This window comes from Ovis canadensis, chromosome 1 (assembly GCF_042477335.2).
Source record: "Ovis canadensis isolate MfBH-ARS-UI-01 breed Bighorn chromosome 1, ARS-UI_OviCan_v2, whole genome shotgun sequence".
Classification (NCBI taxonomy): Eukaryota; Metazoa; Chordata; class Mammalia; order Artiodactyla; family Bovidae; genus Ovis; species Ovis canadensis.
The window spans coordinates 3316338-3336239 of NC_091245.1; positions in this window are offsets into that span (position 1 = coordinate 3316338).

The following is a 19902-nucleotide window of genomic DNA, read 5'->3' on the forward strand; positions in this document are numbered from 1 at the left end:
CCAACTTTGGGGGTGTCGCTATCGGCGGGGACTGGGCTCCCCCCACAGCAGCAGACAGGCCGGCTCGGCAGGCAGATCGAAGTGCTGCGATGCTCACCAGGGCTTCTGGGCACGTCAGCCGCTGGCCTGGTGCAGCCCGGGCCTGCCTTGCCCTCTGGAGGCCCCTCTCTGAATGCCCCCTGCCCCACGGTGGTCCCAGAGCCCAGCTCCAGCCTCGCCATGCCTCGCTTTGTCGGTTCAGCGCCTCCACTCGGCTGGGCATCTCAGGCCAAGTGCCCACGACTCCATCACTTAAAACGGTCCGCTGTCTGCCCAGCCGCTTGACACAGAACCACAGGGCCCTCAGTCTCCCCTTCTCCCTCCCTCCTGCAGCCAGTCAGTTCCTCACCCACGGCGGCTCCTGGCCCCACTGCCACCCCTCTGTGCCCACCACCCCTGAGCTTGGACGATGGCGGTTTCTGACCTCTCTCCGCTGGTCTCAGGGCACGGCCGTGGCGTCTAGGACAACTGACACACGCAGATGGCATCCACGGCTCACGCGTCTCAGACGGCCCAGCACCCCGCACACTTGAGCAGAGCCTGCAGTCTCCTCCTGGCGGGAGCTGCCCCCACTTGCCTTCCCTCGCTGCCCCCAGGGACACCCCCACCGCCCAGACTGCAGGTCTGAGCCCCTCCAGATGCCCTCTGCGACCCCTCATCTCAGGAGGAGGCCCCCCAGCTCTTCATTTCCTGTCACGGCCGTTTGTTTCTCGCCAGGAGCTCCTGAAGTGGTTCATAGCTACCCGTTCCTTCTATGATACCCGTCTCAGCTCGGTCTCCTCTTACAAGAGCAGGAGCCCACAGGTCAGCGCTGGTCTGCTTCCTCCACCCCAGCCGTGGCAGCCTGCCCGGCACGCAGCCAGCACGACCGAGACCGACTGATCAGGGGAACTGGCCCTGCTCGTTTACATTTCTCCCCTGAAGCTCTGCCCGTTGGCGCTCTTGGAGATCACCTCCCCGGGGAAATCCCTGAGATGTGCTCCGTCACTGTGGGCCCTCTCACTAACTTTTCCTGCTCTTCTGTCAAGCGCTGGACGTAGAAAGCCTTGTCTTTTTTGAGCCGCCTTTGGAGATGCAGCCCCAGAGTTGATAAGTCCAGTGGGACCTGGGGAGCCGTCATCTCAGAAGCTGGGTCTTTTCTGACATGTGTTGCACAGAAAAGACATCGTGTCTGGATTTCCTGGACCCTGGAGGCTGTGGCTGCCTCTGGCATTAGGCCATCAAAGTGTCCCATGGAAGCAGACCGGACGTCTGCTGTCCTGAGGGGTCACAGAGGCAGGCCAATGCCATTCACATCTTGAAAACTTGTGCCCAGAGGCCTGGGACTCTTCAGAGTCCCTTGGACAGCAAGGAGAACAAACCAGTCAATCCTAAAGTAGATCAGTCCTGAATAGTCATTGGAAGGACTGATGTTGAAGCTGAAGCTCCAATCCTTTGGCCACCTGATGTGAAGAGCCGACTCATTGGAGAAGACCCTGATGCTGGGAAAGACTGAAGGCAGGAGGAGAAGGGGACGGCAGAGGATGAGATGGTTGGATGGCATCACTGACTCAATGGACATGAGTTTGAGCAAGCTCTGGGAGTTGGTGATGGACAGGGAGGCCTGGCGTGCTGCAGTCCATGGGGCTGCAAAGAGTCGGACATGATTGAGCGACTGAACCACAGCAGAGGCCCGAGTGGGTGTCCGGAGCAGGCAAGACACGGAGCAGGAGCTCGGGGGCAGTGCGGAGGGGCACGCTGCCCCCCACAGGCTACAGGGTCCTGGCCCAAGTTCCACGGTGCACTTGGCCGTTGGGATCATTCGCGTGTGTGATAGTTTTAACCCAGAGGCTCTCCATCTGGCTTCTCGATTGGCTGTGATTTCTTCTGAAAACATTCACGGTCCTTTGAAGTATGTATAATTGAGTGGGGGCTGGGGTGAGGGATCCCTCTTGGCAGTGTTTAGCAGTTTCCGAGACCGAAATTAGAATTTGGCCTGATAGCCAGGTGGGCGGGGTTGAGGGCCAGAGGTCAAATTCCACTGGTTCGGTAATGAAGGCTAATGAAGTGATGGGGTGGGGGTGGGGCTCTGTGTTATACAGGAGGGAGCCCCGGGCTTTGGCGGTTGGAGGAGGGTGCTGGGCTGGGTGGGAAGAGGCTGAGTGAGAAGTGCTCCAAGCCTGCAGGCGACCACCAGCTCCTGGTCTGCGCCTGGGACAGGTGGGGGGCGGACAGGTTGGGGGCGGTTCGCTGTCCTGGTTTCACCCGCTCAGAGGAGGCAGATGACCTGTGGAACAAACGGGTTGGTTCTTAAAGCCCGGGGAAGTCTCCCAGAGCCTTTACCCTCTCTCTAGATTAAGGGACAGGGTGGCGGTGGGTGTCTTGAGGCAGCCGCCTCACGTGACAGGACCTGTTTTCCAGAGGGAACCGACACGGAGGCAGGTTTGGCCAGTGGGTCTCTTGGTGTGGGGGTCTCTCTCTCTCTGTCAGGGGTGGGTCCCCCACACCTGCCCCCTGGCCTGGGGCCCGCAGCCTTTTACCCAGCCTCTTTCACGGGGAGCCGGGGACGGGGGGTGGAAAAGAAGGAAACCCCAGGGCAGCTTGCTCCTGGGCCAGAAACAGCGCTTGCTACAGACTGAAGTGTCCCCCCTCGAAATCCCTAGGCTGAAGGACACTCCGCCAGGACCACAGAAGGTAACTGCCTCTGGGAGCAGGGTCGTTACAGATGTAACCGGTGGACATGAGGTCACAGTGGAGGAGGATGGCCCCATGTAATATGACAGGTGTCCTTATGAAAGGGAAACATCTGGACACAGATGTGAGACGTGGGTTCCATCCCTGGGTCGGGATGATCCCCTGGAGGAGGGCCTGGCAACCCACACCAGTATTCTTGCCTGGAGAATCCCAAGGAAAGAAGAGCCTGGTGGGCCAGAGTCCGTGGAGTCACAGAGTAGGACACGACTGAAGAGACTTAGCAGGCGCATGCAGGCTCACGGGGAGAGCACTGGGTGAGGCCTGAGACAGGGACGGAGGCGACACTGTCTCCAAAGCAGTTTAATGGCACCGAGTATTTTCATGTTTGATGCTCTAACTGTTCCAACGTCAACAGAATCGATGAGCTGCACTGTGGGTTTGTAACAAACGTAGAAGTGAAAGGAGGGATGGCTGGTGTCAGCTTACGCTGCGTGTGAGGGTGAATAGCAGCATTGCCTAAAGATGGGGTCTGCTAAAACCATCTGTGCCATAAACAGCAGCATGGATCCGCAGCAATAAGCCGGCAAGGCAGGCAAGATGGAACCACATTCCAGCAGAGCGCGTCAGGTTCAGTTACACGGCGCTCGGAGCGCGGGGCGTGTGGACGCTCCCATCTGGTTGCTTCTATTTTCTCAAGAAACGGAAGCAATGTCATCAGTGCAGAGTGAACTTTCCTGTATTCATCCAGCACAAAGATACGGTAACTACGTAGCCTGCTTAGGACCGATCTAAGGACTAGGGGAACAGCTGTGAATAAAATGTCCCCGTTGAGTGTACCTTGTAGAGGTGTAGACAAAGATTCGCACGCCGTTGTTGATTAAGTGTGATGAAGGCACGTGAAGCTGGGCACGGGGGAGTGCTGGGGGCCAGGCCTCCATCCCCGCAGATTAAGGAGGAGGGTCCGAGCTGCAGGTGGCCCCCTCCTGGGCTCTTGCTGTGGCTGAGCAGCGCAACCTGGGGTGACTGCTGATCACCGCACGGTGGATGGAGGTGGTCCAGGCCGTGGCAGAGGTAGGAGGTGGGAGAGGATGTCGGGGGATGTGAGGAGGTGGGTCTGCCTGGGGGCTGGCAGAGCTCCGGGCCCCTCCTCATTCTTTCCAGTCTTGTTGGAAGCCAGGGAAGGAGTCACGTCTGGGACCCAGGGGGCTCCCGGCCTGCCTGGACTTCTGTCGCGGAGAGAGCTGGGGCTGGAAGGCATGGTGACATCTCACAAGACAGGGAGGAGCAGGGCAGCAACTGGAGCCTTGGAGTCGTGGGGACCCGTGTAGGGGGAAGGGTCAGCATGCCGCAGCTTTTCCTTGGACGTGCACCTCTGTGGCCAGACCAGGTGAGGGGGTGTGATAGCTGGCTTTGAAAGGGAGATGGGGAGAAGGATAAGAGAGGTAAGCTAGGCAGGGATGATGGTGTTGACTGAAAAAAAAAAAAGTGCAATGTGAGACTTGTGTATTAAGTTTTATTTGGGACAAAATGAAGACTATGGCCCAGGAGACAGTGTTTCAGACGGCTCTGAGAAACGTCTCCAGAGAGACTGTGCAGGGAGGTCAGCATGTATGTGACTTTCGTGAAGGGGGCACGTGCATTGAGCACGTATTTTGGCAGAAGGTTGCCACTCGTCACTAGGAGCAGATGTCTGCCAATGGTTTCAGTGCTTTTCTAGACACGAGGAGATGCAAGAACTGGGCTTATAACATCTTCTCCTGTAAATGCCTAACTATCTGAAGACCTGTTCTGTCCGTTTTCCCTGGAGCACAGAGAGCTTCATTTCTGCTCTCGATCCTGAACTCCTATCAGGGGGTGTTGAAGGTCAGCGGCCGCAGCTGCTCATGATTTAATCCTTGTAGAGGTGGATGGCAAGTGCCCGTGTGTAGGTGGCAGTGGTGACGGGCTGGGAGCTGACAGCTGTGGGCTGGGAGGGAGGAGGGCTGTGAGGGACCAGGAAAGTCCTCCTGAGGGCATCTGACCCGGGCGTGATGAGAACCTGCGTTACTCTCCCCGACCGCCGTCCAAAGTCTTTTTATCTGTCTCTTGGGAGTGCTGGGAGGAAGTTCAAATTGAAAACCACCAGTAACATTAGGTTTCATATATGAAGAAGTGAAGTTGCTCAGTCGTGTCCAACTCTTTGCGACCCCATGGACTGTAGCTCGCCAGGCTTCTCCATCCATGGGAATTTCCAGGCAGGAATCCTGGAGTGGGTACCATTTAATGCACACAGACGCAGAGAGAAGACACTGCACTGTGAGCTTACAGACATGAGACCCATCCTGGGGGCGAGAGAGGAAAGGAAACCAACAAACAGGAAGCCAGTGGTGTCTCCTCCAAATCTGGGTACTTCTGTAGCTCCCCGCCTGGGGCTCCCAGAGCAGGGAGCCGCTGACAGGTCTGTGCCCCTGCGGAACCTCGTCCCTTCACAGCATCTTTAGCCCCACCTTTTTAGTTTGCCTGTTTTATAATTCTGCCTGCTTCTTTACTTTTGGTTGCTCTGGGCCTTCGTGGCTGCACTGGAGCTCTTCTCTAGTTGTGGGGAGTGGGGGCTGCTCTTCTAGCTACGGCGGGTGGGCCTCTCACTGAGGGGCTGCTCTTGCTGAGAAGCTGGGCTGTAGGACACACAGGCTTCAGCGGTTGTGGCACACGGCTTAGTTGCTCCGCAGCACTGGGGAGTCTTCCTGTATCAGGGATCGAACCTGTGTCTCCTGCATTGGCAGGCAGATTCTTTACCACTGAGCCTTCAGGGAAGCCCCTTTTTTGTATATTTGATATAAGAAAAGAATTATCCCATGGTCAAACAAAATATCTATCTGTAGTGTTGGAAGTCCAATAAAATATATTTGCAGAGGATTTGTGGGATAATGAAGAAAGGAACTTATTCTGACTCCTGCTAAAGACTGTTACGGCAGACTGTTTGGGCTATGGACGTAGGGGCCACTGAGGTGGGATCTCGCAGCAGGAGAGTGAGACTGGGGTCAACTCCAATCAGAGCTGCAGGGAGAAAGGATTTGGAGAGGGGTAAAAGGAGGAAGCTGACCAAACAGAGCAAAGATACACAACAGTGTGATCTTAATTACATAAAAGTGGATGCTCAGACACACAAGTGGGACCTTGAAGTGTTACGCGAAGGGGGACCCCTTCCGGGGCCCAGGAGTGGGCTCTTGCATAACTCTCAGGACTGAATTGTCCTAGGACACACGAGCTGAAAAGGCAAGAGGCTTTATTGGAAAGGGGCACCCAGGCAGAGAGCAGCAGGGTGAGGAACCCAGGAGGACTGCTCCACCCCGTGGCTCACGGTCTGGGGTTGTACGGTGATGGGGTTAGTTTCCAGGCTTTCTCTGGCCACTCACTCTGACTCAGGGTCCTTCCTGGTGGCCCGGGCATTGCTCAGCAAGAAGGACCTCAGCGAGATGGATTCTTGGAGACTGGATATATGGACTGGCATCGCCACTCTCCTTTTGACTTTTCCCAAATTATTCTGGGTGGTGGTTGCTTGTTCGTTCCGAGTTCCTTACCTCCTGTTCTAAGATAACTCATGCCGGTGGTTACTATCTTGCCTGGCCAGGGCAGGCAATTTTGGTCAGTGGTTCTGCAAACAGTTTAATGAATGAGCTACGACTGTGTGGTTCTGTATAGTGTTTCGGAAGACTAGCCACTGGATAACTTCTCCTGTAATTAGATTCTCATCTGTTACACAGTTCAAAATTCCCATTGTCTACTCTAATGCATTTTTCGTAGATGAATATAATTCATTTTGGCACCATTAAAACTGTTGAAAATTCAAAGAAGAAAACCACAAGACCATCAACACTGAAATATATACTGTCAATTTGTGCTTGAATTGTAAAGACCTTTCAAATCCAAATTTATAAAGTCCATAAAAAAGCAAAGATAAATACCAGGTTTTTGTTGCAGCCCTCAAATTGATGACTTACAATTGTCTTCAAGAAATTTATAAAACATGTTGATTTAAATGTTCATTTAATAACATTTATTAGTATACCCCTCCATGGGATATTATTTTGAAATGTGTTTAAATTGTCTCCATTGTTAGTTTAATGGTTTAATTTCTGCAAAGCAGCCTCTGTTTACATGATGTTGGCTGATTTTTATGGACTGGCCTCTCCCCACTCATTTTCCAGACGGCATTCTTCTGAAACTTGCAGTCATTTGGTCCACAGTGGTCTACGCGTGGTCTGGGGTCGGAATCTGTCTCTGACTAGGCGGCACAGGCAGCCTGGGAGCCGAGGGCATGGATTTCCTATGGGAAGGTCGGAATGGGGTGTCTCGGCTCATAGGAGACGGGGGTGGTGGTGTGGGCTGTTTCCTCGTTCCGAGGCTGGCTCCTGACTCTGCACCTCAGGAGGGAGCGGGCCACCACCTTCTGAAGCCCGGGGCTGCCATCCTGCAAAGGGGCCCACAGGGAGCTGTCCTCTTCAGCACTACTCTCCCACAGCAAGACCTGGGCACCCAGACTGGACAGCAGCTTGATTCTCGGAAGAGGTGGGCAGACAAGGGTGTGCCAGGGGTCCCATCAATCCACCCCAGATGGACAGCCAAAGGGGAATGCTGAGAGGTTCAAGATTGGCTCCAGAAATCCAGCTGAAAGAAGTCTTGCTCAAAGTCATAGGTAGATGATCCGTGACTGTTGTTTTAATGACCTCAACCATCTGCTTTGCTAGAGAGATTGTCACTGGTTTGGCATCAGCAAGAATGAACTTGGCAGAGCTGACCCTGAAACCAACCCCTGTGCCGGAATAGCGGCACTCATCAGTCAGGGCCTCACCATTATGCCAGTGCATTCACGTGGGATCAAGGCGCCTGCTCTTTGCTTTACCACTGGTGACCCCAATGGAAGGCAGAGGACAGAAAGAGGATTGAAGTGTCACCAACTTTCAACTGAAAGGTGTACTGAAGCCATTCTAAACCCCTTCCCTAAGTCTAATTCCAACAAGCATTCACAGGAGGAGCCCTGTGAAGATGCACAAACAGGCTCCACTGTTGGTGAGGGTGGAGAGAAGTGGGAAGGAATGATCCGACATTCTTGGTGCCATGAGGTGATAACAGATACAGTTTGCAGTGGACTGGGAAACGACATGCACTTCACAAGCAGTCAGAACCATGTGGGAGGCGGTCAGATTTCTCCTGGTTCTACCCCGCTGGCAATGAGGATGCAGCTTTGAAAACCAGCATAAGAGCGCCCACTCTCCCCAGGACCTGAGAACACCCACTGTCTCCCCACACACAGCCTCTGCCCATCATGGAAGCACGAGGAGATGTGGTTACATTGAGGGGACCCTGTGAGCAGAGATTCTAACACGTTATCTGAGCCATTTCCCTTATTGAGGGTGCTTCTGACCCTAAGAGAGCCTCACTCTGAACCACTGCCAGCTACCCTCTCCCCACTACTTCCTGGTCTTACGTCAGTTCAGTCGCTCAGTCCTGTCTGACTCTTTGCGACCTCATGGACTGCAGCACACCAGGCTTCCCTGTCCATCACCACCTCCCAGAGCTTGCTCAAACTCATGTCCATTGAGTTGGTGATGCCATCCAACCATCTCAGCCTCTGTCATCCCCTTCTCCTTCCGCCTTCAATCTTACCCAGCATCAGGGTCTTTTCCAGTGAGTCAGTTCTCATCAGGTGGCCAAAGGATTGGAGCTTCAGCTTCAGCATCAGTCCTTCCAGTGAATATTCAGGCTTGATTTCCTTTAGGATGGACTGGTTGGATCTTCTTGCAGTCCAAGGGACTTTTAAGAGTCTTCTCCAGCACCGCGGTTCAGAAACATCAATTCTCTAGCACTCAGGTTTCTTTATGGTCCAACTCTCGCATCCATTCCTGACTACAGGAAAAACCATATCTTTGACTAGACGGACTCTTGTTGACAAAGTAATGTCTCTGCTTTTTAATATGCTGCCTAGGTTGGTCATAGCTTTTCTTCCAGTCACCATCTGCAGTAATTTTGGAGCCCAAGAAAATAAAGTCTGCCACTGTTTCCACTGTTTTCCCATCTATTTGCCATGAAGTGATGGGACCAGATGCCATGATCTTAGTTTTTTGGAAGTTGAGTTTCAAGCCAGCTTCTCCACTCTCCTCTGGCACCTTCATCAAGTTCTTCAGTCCCTCTTTGGTATCTGCCATGAGTGGCGTCATCTGCATGAGCTTATTGATATTTCTCCAGGCAATCTTGATTCCACCTGGTCTTAACCTCAGGAAAAGAACAGAAAACTTTGCTATGTTTCAATAAGTGTCAGTACAGCTCCCCTTCAGCTGCCGAGCTAACATACCTTGGGATGTATGGGTATGGGTATAAACTGCCTTACAATCTACAGCAGCCTTGCTCAGATTCTCCCAGAATCACTCTATAAGCTAAAACACTCATTTCATACATGGGGAGATGGAGACTTCCTCCTGAAATTGACTCACATCTTGCCCCGTCGCAAGGCAGGAACACACACACACAGACACACACATAGGCACATGCACACACACACATGCTCACATAAAGGCACACAGGCACTCACAGGCACACACAGGCACACACATACACACACAGACACACACATAGGCATGCACACACACACGTGCTCACACAAAGGCACACAGGCACTCACAGGCACACATAGACACACACATAGGCGTGTACACACACACACGCTCACACAAAGGCACACAGGCACTCACAGGCACGCACAGATCACTCAGTTATGGCCTCTTCAACTCTTGTCTCAACACAGCAGCCAGTATGATTCTTTCAAAACTGAGCCAGATCACAGCACTTGTCTGTCAAACTCTCTTATTTGGGAGTGAAAACGAAGGCCCGTACAGCGACCTGCCCAGTCCCCGTGAGCCTGGCCCCCGGCGCCCGTCTGCCTGTGTCCTGGGCCCCTTCACACAGCCACGGCGGCCCCCTTGCCGAGCCTCAGACACCCGTCTCCTCTGGGCCCGGAGCCCTCGAGTGTCCCAACCTTCCAGAGTGGTCTTCTCTCAGACCTCCACACAGCCCCTTCAGGTCACAGGTCAGTGCTTCACGATTTTCCTGATAATCCTATCTAAAGTTCCCCCGGGAACTCCTTACGCCCTTTCCCTGTCTTGTTTTTATCCATTGCACTTGTCACTTAATTAAATATGCAAGCATTTGCTTCCTGCCTCTCTACTCAGTCTTGAATATAAACTCCATGAGGATCTGGCTTGTTCGATACACACACACACAAAACAGATACACATGGGCATGCAGCTGGCAGCGAGGACAGTAATAAGCAGCAATAATGTGCATGAATAAAATCTACTGAATGACACATTTTTACATATTTTATCATGAACAATATACTAAGGAAAAGAATACATTGATAATGGTTTAGCATGCACTTCGGATGTCCAATACAAATATTTCTAGACTTCAATCGCCACGCAATGCGTGAACAGAAGACAAAAAAATCACAGACACTCCACTCATAAAAGCAAAAAAGTGTCACTGCCTGTAAAGCACTGACTTGAGAATCGTATTGAATCTTCTGCTTTGCTTCACAGCTTCTTTCCTTTGTGGTTTCCTTCTTCTCCAATATTTCCATTCAAAACTAGTGTTCTAATCGAAGAAGTTCTTGCTTCTTCTCCTAAGAATAATCGGAACCCATGCTGAATATTCAGGACTGACTTTTACAGCAAAATCCAAGCAGAATGATGCTTCTTCCCTGTGCTGCCCACGGGCCGACAGTATCCGTGTGGGGCTGGCTGGTAAACCGAGGAGGCATCGTGAGGGCCAAGGGCTCCTCAGTTCCAGTTAGATCATCATCGTATATGTTCGGCTTCCAGAAAATTCAACACAAAACGATCTCAGCATTCCTTGTCTCTGTCCATTTGGATCCCAAGCTTCTTCAATGGTGTCTGTGTCTTTATTAAAATAAAGTTGAGAGAGGTGTGGGTGGTTTTTAAGACACACTTATTCTGTTTCCAAGGAGCTAACATTAATTGGCCAGCAGATCTCCCCCACAGAATAAAAATGCCTTTGAGGATGTGAATGTGTTAGAATTTCCCCCAAAGAAAGACGGGTGAGAGCAGCGTTTCCCTTTTCTATTGTTTAAAGAACAAAATATGTTTCTTTTTATCCTCATATAAGAGTTAATGCAATAGTATAATAAAAAGCAGAGATGGAATTTCTTCTGTAAGGGAATTTCAAAGAGACACAACCTCCTTTTGAAAAGCTGAAATGACTTCTAAGTGAAATCTGCTCGATTCATGGGGTGAGCTGGGTTTTACCCATATCCACCACAAGCTATTGCTCACCTGACAACTACGTGATTTGTCCAAATTAGAGAGGATGGTGAGGACCATGAGGTTACCTTTGCCAGCATGAGAACTATGACAAAAATTTGTCTTTGAGAGTTTTCATTTTACTACTTAAAAAAGAACTTGGCCAGTACAGTCCCCTTCTTGTACAGTCAGGGCTCCATAAATTAATTCCAGTCTTTTTTTGAGGTGAAAGAAATTTCTCTGATAAAAAGTCATTGATGTCTTCACATTTTTCATCATCTTTAAAGAAAAAGCTGTACCGCAACATTTTATAAAACCTAAATTTAATGGAATGTCATGTTCTTTGTTTTACAGTGTGGATCTGAGAAGAGAACAGCCTGGCTTTTTTTTTTTCTTTTTTTTTTGATAATGAAAAGCAGAGTTTTAAACATTAAAAAAAAATAAGAAAAAAGCAATATGTTACGGAATATTAGTGTTATGGTACATTGAGGCAATTATTTTTTAAAAAGAAAAATAAAGTGATCAGGGTTTTTCAAATGAAGAATATATGGATTCATTTAAGGAAAAACCATTTTTATGGATGCCCAGCATTTTTTGTATTACTTTTATTATGATGGTGCTTGAATAGGCATAAATATAAGCCAACACATTGACCCTTTATAGTAGCTGTTATACAGCAAATAATGAAAAGAAATATGCATAACAAGAACAGATGAAAGAGATCCTTATTTATAGCATCACCTTAATAAACAATAATGTTTTGCTGAGATTAATCTGTCTCTTAAAGACAATGCCATCCTAGGTGGTGAGGGACTGGTCCCGTGGCTCACACAGACCCACGTCATGTGCTCTGTGAAAAGCTGCTTCTCTCTCCCCTGTTTACTTTCCAAGCATGGACTCCGCCGGCGCTCACCTGGTGATAATGCATCGCTTAGTCACAGACCACCTCTGTTCTTCCTCTTTACTTTGAGCAGTTACACACCTACGTCTCTCCACCGAGAACACAGTTCTAACTTAGTGCCCAAATCACACGGCTTGGTTGGTTCTAAGCTGGCTGTCTAGTCGATCCAAAAAAAATTAAGGCAATATTTTAAAATGCTGCTACAGAGGGAATTCCCTGTTGTTCTAGTGATTAGGGGTTCTCCAGGTGAGAATGCTGGAGAGGACTGCCACGCCCTCCTCCAGGGGATCTTCCCGACTCTACAGTGGAAACCATATCTCTTTCATCTTCCCTGGTGGCTCAGACAGTAAAGAACCTGCCTGCAATGCAGGAGACCTGGGTTCAATTCCTGGCTTGGGGAGATCCTCTGGAATAGGAAATGACAACCCACTCCAGTACTCTTGCCTGGAGAATCCCATAGACAGAGGAGTTTAGAGGGCTACCAGTCCATGGAGTGGCAAAGAGTCAGACACGACTGAACAACCAACACTTTCGCTTTCACTAGTGGTTAGGACTCAGATCAAATTACCATCATCCGCTGGATCATAGAAAAAGCAAGAGAGCTCCAGAAAAACATCTACTTCTGCTTTATTGACTACGCCAAAGCCTTTGACTGTGTGGATCACCACACACTGTGAAAAACTCGTGAAGAGATGGGAATACCAGACCACCTGACCTGCCTCCTGAGAAATATGTGTGCAGACAAGAAGCAACAGTTAGAACCGGGTATGGAACAATGGACTGGTTCCAAATTGGGAAAGGAGTATGTCAAGGCTGTATATTGTCAACCTGCTTATTTAACTTACATGCAGAGTACATCATGGGAAATGGATGAAGCACAAGCTGGGATCAAGATTGCCAGGAGAAATATCAGTAACCTCAGATATGCAGATGACACCACCCTTATGACAGAAAGTGAAGAGGAACTAAAGAGCCTCTTGATGAAAGTGAAAAATGAGAGCAAAAAAATGCTTAAAACTCAACATTCAAAAAATTAAGATCATGGCATCCAGTCCCATCACTTCATGGCAATAGATGGGGAAAAAACAGGAATAGTGAGAGATTTTATTTTCTTGGGCTCCACAATCACTGCAGATGGTGACTGCAGCTGTGAAATTAAAAGATGCTCACTTATTGGAAGAGAAGCTATAACCAACCTAGGCAGCATATTAAAAAGCAGAGGCATTACTTTGTCAACAAAAATCTGTCTGGTCATAGCTATGGTTTTTTCAAGAGTCATGTATGGATGTGAGAGTTGGACTATAAAGAAAGCTGAGCACCAAAGAACTGATGCTTTAGAACTGTGGTGTTGGAGAAGACTTTTGAGAGTCCCTTGGACTGCAAGGAGATCCAACCAGTCCATCCTAAAGGAAATCAGTCCTGAATATTCACTGGAAGGACTAATGCCAAAGCTGAAGCTCCAATCCTTTTTCTACCTGATGCGAAGAACTGACTCATTGGAAAAGACCCTGATGCTGGGAAAGATTCAAGGCAGGAGGAGAAAGAAATGACAGAGGATGAGATGGTTGGATGACATCACTGACTCAATGAGCATGAGTTTGAGCAAACTCTGGGAGGTGGTGATGGACAGGGAAGCCTGGCATGCTGCGGTCCATGGGGTCCAAAGAGTCAGACACGACTGAGCGACTGAACTGACCGACTGCCTGAGGACTCAGTACTCTCACAGCTGAGGCCAGGTTTCAATCTCTGGTTGGGGAACTAAGATTCCACAAACTGCATGGTGCAGCCAAAAGTAAGTACGTAGATCGAAATAAAATAAATACAAAATCCCGTTGGAGGACACTTCTGCAGACTCCAGATAGATTGGCACTGATGTCCTGGTTTGTCTCAGGCTGACGAATCAATTATTGAAACATTTATCGTTGTAAAACCAGGTTTTCATCTTTCTCCTTAGTTCTTCTTCCTTTGCAATAAGCTCTTCTCATTTGTGGTCTAGAAAGCTGCTAGTCCCCCTGCAGGATTCCCCCACGAATGTCACCACTTCTGCAAAGTCTATTACAGCTCAGGTGTGTTACATGTACACACACGTGCACACACGCACCAGGTGAAGTCAGCCCTCACAGTCTGCCAGGCCCTGGGGTGGCGCTTCTCATGGCTGACCATCCCCCTGTTTCTATCTCCCCCAGCCCCTCGATCTGTCCACAAACTTAGGAAGAAGGAGCCCCGTTTCTTCATCTCTGGCTTACTAGAACCAGGCATTGACAGGCTCTCAGGAAAGGCTGAATGAATGAACTGTCACGGGACGGTCAACCCTATGCACCAGCTTAGCCCAGATGGGCCGTCAGACATCTTTTCTGGGTATTTCTGTGAGATTACTTCTGGAAGAGATTAGCCTTTGAATCTGTAGACCCAGTAACATGGGTGGGCAATGTCAAGTCCTCTGAGGGCTCGAGTAGACCAAAGAGGCAGAGGAAAGGGGAATTCTTACTGTCCCCTTGAGCCAGCCATCCGTCTTCTGCCCTGGGACGTGGGAGCTCCTGGTTCTCAGGCCCTCAGACTCTGGGGCTCACACCAGTGGCCCCTGCGGTTCTCAGGCCTTGGCACGCGAGCTCGGTTGAACCACCAGCTCTTCCAGTTCTCAAGCCTGCATGTGGCAGGTCACAGGATTTCCCTGCCAACATAATGACATGACACCAACTGCCCTCACAGATCTCCTTAGACGCCTGCATATGTGATGGGTGTGTTTCCCTGGAGATCCCTAACTAATACACGTCAGGACACACACGTGTTGGTAAAACTCCGGATGCAACCAGCAAGCAATCAAAACGCACAGGAACCAGGGGATGGGTGGTGGGTGCTGTGGGCCCTCCCCCGCCTGCCCAGACCAGGAAGACGCGGGCTGCTCCTCAGGACTCTCTTCTGTTCCCAGCAGACGTGTCGAGTGGTTCTTGCAGCCACGCACCCTGCCGCTCACGCCATGCCTCTCCAATAAATCCCTCATAAACTGAAGCTTGGGAGCAGGAAGCCCCGCCACGCAGTAGTTTTGCCCCCCAGGCCTGAGTGGAGACGGGGTGTGCTGGTTTCCTGGGGGGAGCAGGTGGCAGGAACCTGGGAGTAATTCTCCTTAGACAGGGGCTCAGCTGCTCTCCACTGACTGCCTCGGAACAGCCTGCTGGGACCTCCAGCCCCAGGGAGGGGTCCAAATGGAAACGGGTTGGGGTGATTGCACCCAGGCTCCGGGGTGACCTCAAGTCTGAGTTCCGGTGTGCAGAGAGGGCCTGGGAACCATAGAAGAGTAAGAAGGCAAGAGGGCAGCATTTAAAAATTGAGAATATCTGATTGATATTTGTTAAGTAAATCATAGTATTTGTGGAGAAGACCTGACTGCTGCCCCGGTTGCCTCCAGACCATCAGTAGACGCGACGGTGGAATCTGGGCTCCTCAACCTCCTGGGCCCACCTATCAGCAAGTTTGGGCTAGAGTCAGCCACAGGTTCATAGATACAGTATCTTTGTGTTATTGATTTATAACTTAATTGCAAGTTGGTCAAATAACATGGTCTTGTTGCTGTTGTTCAGTCACTAAATTGCGTTTGACTCTCTATGATCTCATGGACTGCAGCATGCCAGGCTTCCCTGCCCTTCACTATCTCCCAGTTTGTCCAAACTCAAGTCTATTGAGTCAGTGATGCCATCCAACCATCTCATCCTCTGTTGCCCCCTTCTCCTCCTGCCTTCAATCTTTCCCAGCATCAGGGTCTTCTTTTCCAGTGAGTCAGTTCTTCGCATCAGGAGGCCAAAGAACTGGAGCTTTAGCTTCAGCATCAGTCCCTCCAGTGAATATTCAGCACTGATCTCCTTTAGGATGGACTGGTTGGATCTCCTTGCAGTCCAAGGGACTCTCAAGAGTCTTCTCCACCATCACAATTTGAAAGCATCAATTCTTCAGCACTCAGAAAAACTGAAATTTTTATTGTCCAGCTCTCGCATACATACATGACTACTGGAAAAATCCTAGCTTTGACTAGATGGACCTTTGTTGGCAAAGTGATGTCTCTGCTTTTTAATATGTGTCTTGGTTTGCCATAGCTTTTCTTCCAAGGAGCAAGCATCTTTTAATTTCTTCTCACACATGAGTTTATTTCTAATAACCCCAAACTTAACAAATATACCTGTTCAACCATAGAATTGAGAAAAATTCATTTCAGTCCCCGACACCTTCCTCTTGCTCCCCTCTGATGAACAAGCATCTGATGAGCCCCTCAACAGGCAGAGCTGTTCCTCGCTCACCCCTCCCTGTTCCCTCCTGCACAGCCTCCGGCCCCGTTAATCAAGGATATGGCACCTCATAAACCTGCCGGCCCCTCCCAGCTCTCTGGGTTGTCGTGCAGATTTACGGAGTGACTTGGGGTGACTGCTCTGCGGGCGGCAGAGGTTCACACGTGGACCAGAGCAGCACCGGGGCGGGGGTCTGTGCCAGCGCTCGGGGCCAGGCCGTTAAGTGGAACCAACTCTTGTCTCCAGGACGACAGGAGGTGGGCCGCTCTCTGCCTCGCCTGTTTGGTTCTGTGGCGCTTTTACTTTGCCTGCAGTATCATACGCAAGGTCTAACCAAGGACAATCAGCGAAAGAGGTGTGTTTACGAGGTAAACAGCAGACAGTCGTACTTGGAAAGTCATGAATGGGAACAAGATGCCTCCATCGGGTATCACCCCCAGCAGCCAGGTCACCCTCCAGGTACATTGCTACCCAACCCCAGACTTGCCAGGGCAGCAGGGTCCATGCTCCTGCCCTCAGCTGTTGTGACCTTGGCCTCTGGGTTGCTCTTGACCCTGGTGCTCCCAGGACGCTGCTGCACCGGCGCTTCTGGTGTTAGTTGATCCTCAAACCACCGCCGAGGGACCGAGTCCGGATGAGCATCCCTGTCTGAGATGGAGAGACTGAGGCTCAGGGAGATGGAGCTATACCTGTTGGCAGAATCTGGCCCTTCAACTGGCAGCTCAGTGCCCTGTGCCCCTGCCCTCCTGCTACAGATCAGAGGCACTGGCTGAAAATAAACCCCTTCACATGTTGACTCACCCCCTGCCATGTCCCGCAGACCCTGCTGGCCAACCAAGCAGAGCAGAACCTGGTCAAGGACCCCTACCCCGGCCCCTCAAGGCCTGGCCCTTGGGGAGCTCTCAGGGGACAGTGGGAGCATCAGGACTCCCAAGGAAGGCAGCCCGCCGGCTCCAGGGAGCAGGTCACGTCCCAGATGCCCACTCACTGGGCTGTGGGCTCAGCCCCCCATTCCTGCAGTCAGAGAGGGCCCCGGCCCCCTGCGCCTGCGTGGCTCCGAGCTCAGCTCCCGCATGGCTGGTGCACAGCCCGCTCATGGACTTACATCAAGAAAGCCGCCAGGGCGGGGCACAGGTCCCACGTGTGCACTAGCCCTCTCCCTGGGGGCAGGCAGGGCACGGGCTGTCTCCACCCGGCATGCAGAGCCCTCCAGAGAGAGGCCAGTCCCGCCCCGGGAGCCCGGAGTCCAGAGGGGGACTCGTGGGGACACATGTGGGGCCTCCTGGGGACAGAGCAGAGCGGTGCGTGTGTCTTCACCAGGAGTGCCAGGCGAGGTGGGGGCCAAGCAGGGACCTCCGTCGGTTGTGGGAGCTGAGGGAGGTTCCGGAAGACGAGGGCCAGCCCGGGATCAGAGAGGTGGGAAGCGCTGCCCGTGGAGGAAGGAGGGGAGAGCAGGGCTCAGCTGCGGGCACAGCCGTGGTGTGGAGGCCACCCTCAGGGGCGAAGGAGGGGGCAGCAGCAAGGGTCTGTCTGGGTTCAGAGGAGTCATCAGGGCCACAGGGTGGGGCACGGGTCAGCGGGTGGGACTGGACTTGAGGACAGGGTGGACACAGCTGGGCAGGCAGGCGGGACGGGCCCGCTCAGAGGGGACCGGAATCTGGGAGGGGGACTCGATAGCAGTGGGCGGTGGAAGGGGCAGGGGAGGGCAGACTCCCACACACCTGGCCACTCAGCGGTGGAAGGGATGCCCCAGAGACCGGGTCTGCAGAGCTGGCCCCAGGCCCTGACTGTCCCGTGCACCTCAGCCCACCCGGCACTGGCGCGGTGGCTGTGAACGTGCGCTCTGGTGTCTGGCAGCTGCAGCTCCAAACCGTGGCCGGTGCAGGCCACCCACAAACCGGTGACTCGGTTGGACCATCTGTACAGAGAGGACCAGTTGCTTCCTCCTCCGGACACTGAGGATACATAATCCGGCCCGGGAACTGGGAAGCCCCCCTCGTGGTCGCCATCTGGGCTCACTGAGAACGGAGGGTGCAGGCGTGCTCCCTCCGCCCCTTTAGAAAGACCGCCAACCACGGACCTGACCCCTTAGCCAGCGAGTGCCTCGACTGCACCCACAGAACCTGAATGAAGAGAGAGCCGGCGTGTTTCGGCTCCCGTCTCCTCCCTCACTCCCGAGACTGCCGTCTGAGGGCTCCTGTGGGCACTCCCGTCCTCCTTTAACCAGGCTCAGCCAAGGGTGCACCCCGAGGATGAGGCGCACATCCAGGGACCCGAAGTCCTTGAGCAGAACCCCAGGGAGACAGAGCCTCGTGGTGGAGGAGGTGTGGAGGAGCAAGGGCTCCGATGGTGGAGGGGATGGTGGGCAGCCTGGGGAGAGCCCCGGGGGAGCGCCAAGCACAGGGGCAGTGCCAAGCACCGGGAAGCAGCTGCGTTCAGATGGGACCAAGGTCTGCGCGGGAAGGGAGGAGGTGGGCAGTGCCAGATGGTGGGACTCAGAGCCAGAGCCCAGAGAGCCAGGGAGCACCTCGAGGAGGCGTGGGTGGGCAGCCCCGAAGCGCTGGGAGCAGGGAGGCCACGGGACTACTTCCCTGCCACAGGGGAGGGGGCCGAGAAGACCAGGGCCGCCAGTGGGCAGAGGCGGAAGGGAACAGGGGGCAGGCATGAGGACAGTGCAGCAGGAGTGTGGTCTTCGGACGGGGCTGTGAGTGCTGGCTCGGCAAGATGCTCACAGGTTAGGACCCCGGGGGGCCGAGAGAGGGACGCGGGGCCCACGGGTGCCCCACTGGAGGAGAGAAAGGCTGGCCAGGGCCCACAGCTCCGTGACCAGGACCCTTCTGGAAACGCTTTGACCAGCTGTGTACAGGGTTGCACCAGTCTCCAAAATCCTCTGACGTCTCCGGAGAAAAGCACCTTGTAATTACAAGGCGGTTTCACTGGAGTTTTCAGCTCAGCAGCCTCTGACCTCCTAGGAGTTCGGGACACGTGGCGCATTGTGGGTGCCCACTGAAGTCTTCCTGAATGAGCAGTACCGACGATGATCTCCTCTCGCTCAGCTGGAGCGGGGGAGGTTTCAGACGGGCAGGACCTGCCTGCCAGCTCCTTGGTTTACTCCTGGATGTCCTCGGTGGCCGACCGTCAGCAGCCACCTGCACTTTGCATTAGCCGGTGCTCCTCTCCTGCAGCCCGTTAATCAGTCTTAAATACGGGACTTAACACCACCCCGAGCCATTTATCTGCGAGGCCCGGGTTTCAGGCTCCTCAGCCTTCCCCCCCGGGCAGTTGAGGAAATCATTAACACCTACCCCGATGCAGCCCAGCTAGCTTTTCTGCTCTACACATTAGTCAGATGGCCCGGGCCCCGTGTCTGCTCCCCGAGCCCCCCCTACCCGCTTCCCACTGCGGACATGGAGGGGCCCACTCACGCACCTGAGGCTTCAGGGGCAGGTGTTTCTTGACCATCAGCAACAGTCCGGTCACACACCCCACAACCTTTTCAGTCCCCTGGGAAGACACCTCTGATGGCGTCTAAAGAGCTGGAGGCTGGGTCTTCATGGGCTATTAGCCCACTGCCTGGCGTGGACTCACCAACTGTCCTCAGAGGGGTCTCTGCTGGGTCCTGTCTGCAGTTTCAGATGAACATCTGAAGCCTGAGGAGAATACCGGCCCAGGCAAGTGTCAGGACGCTCAGCCGGGCTCCTGGCCCCCAGATCCAGGT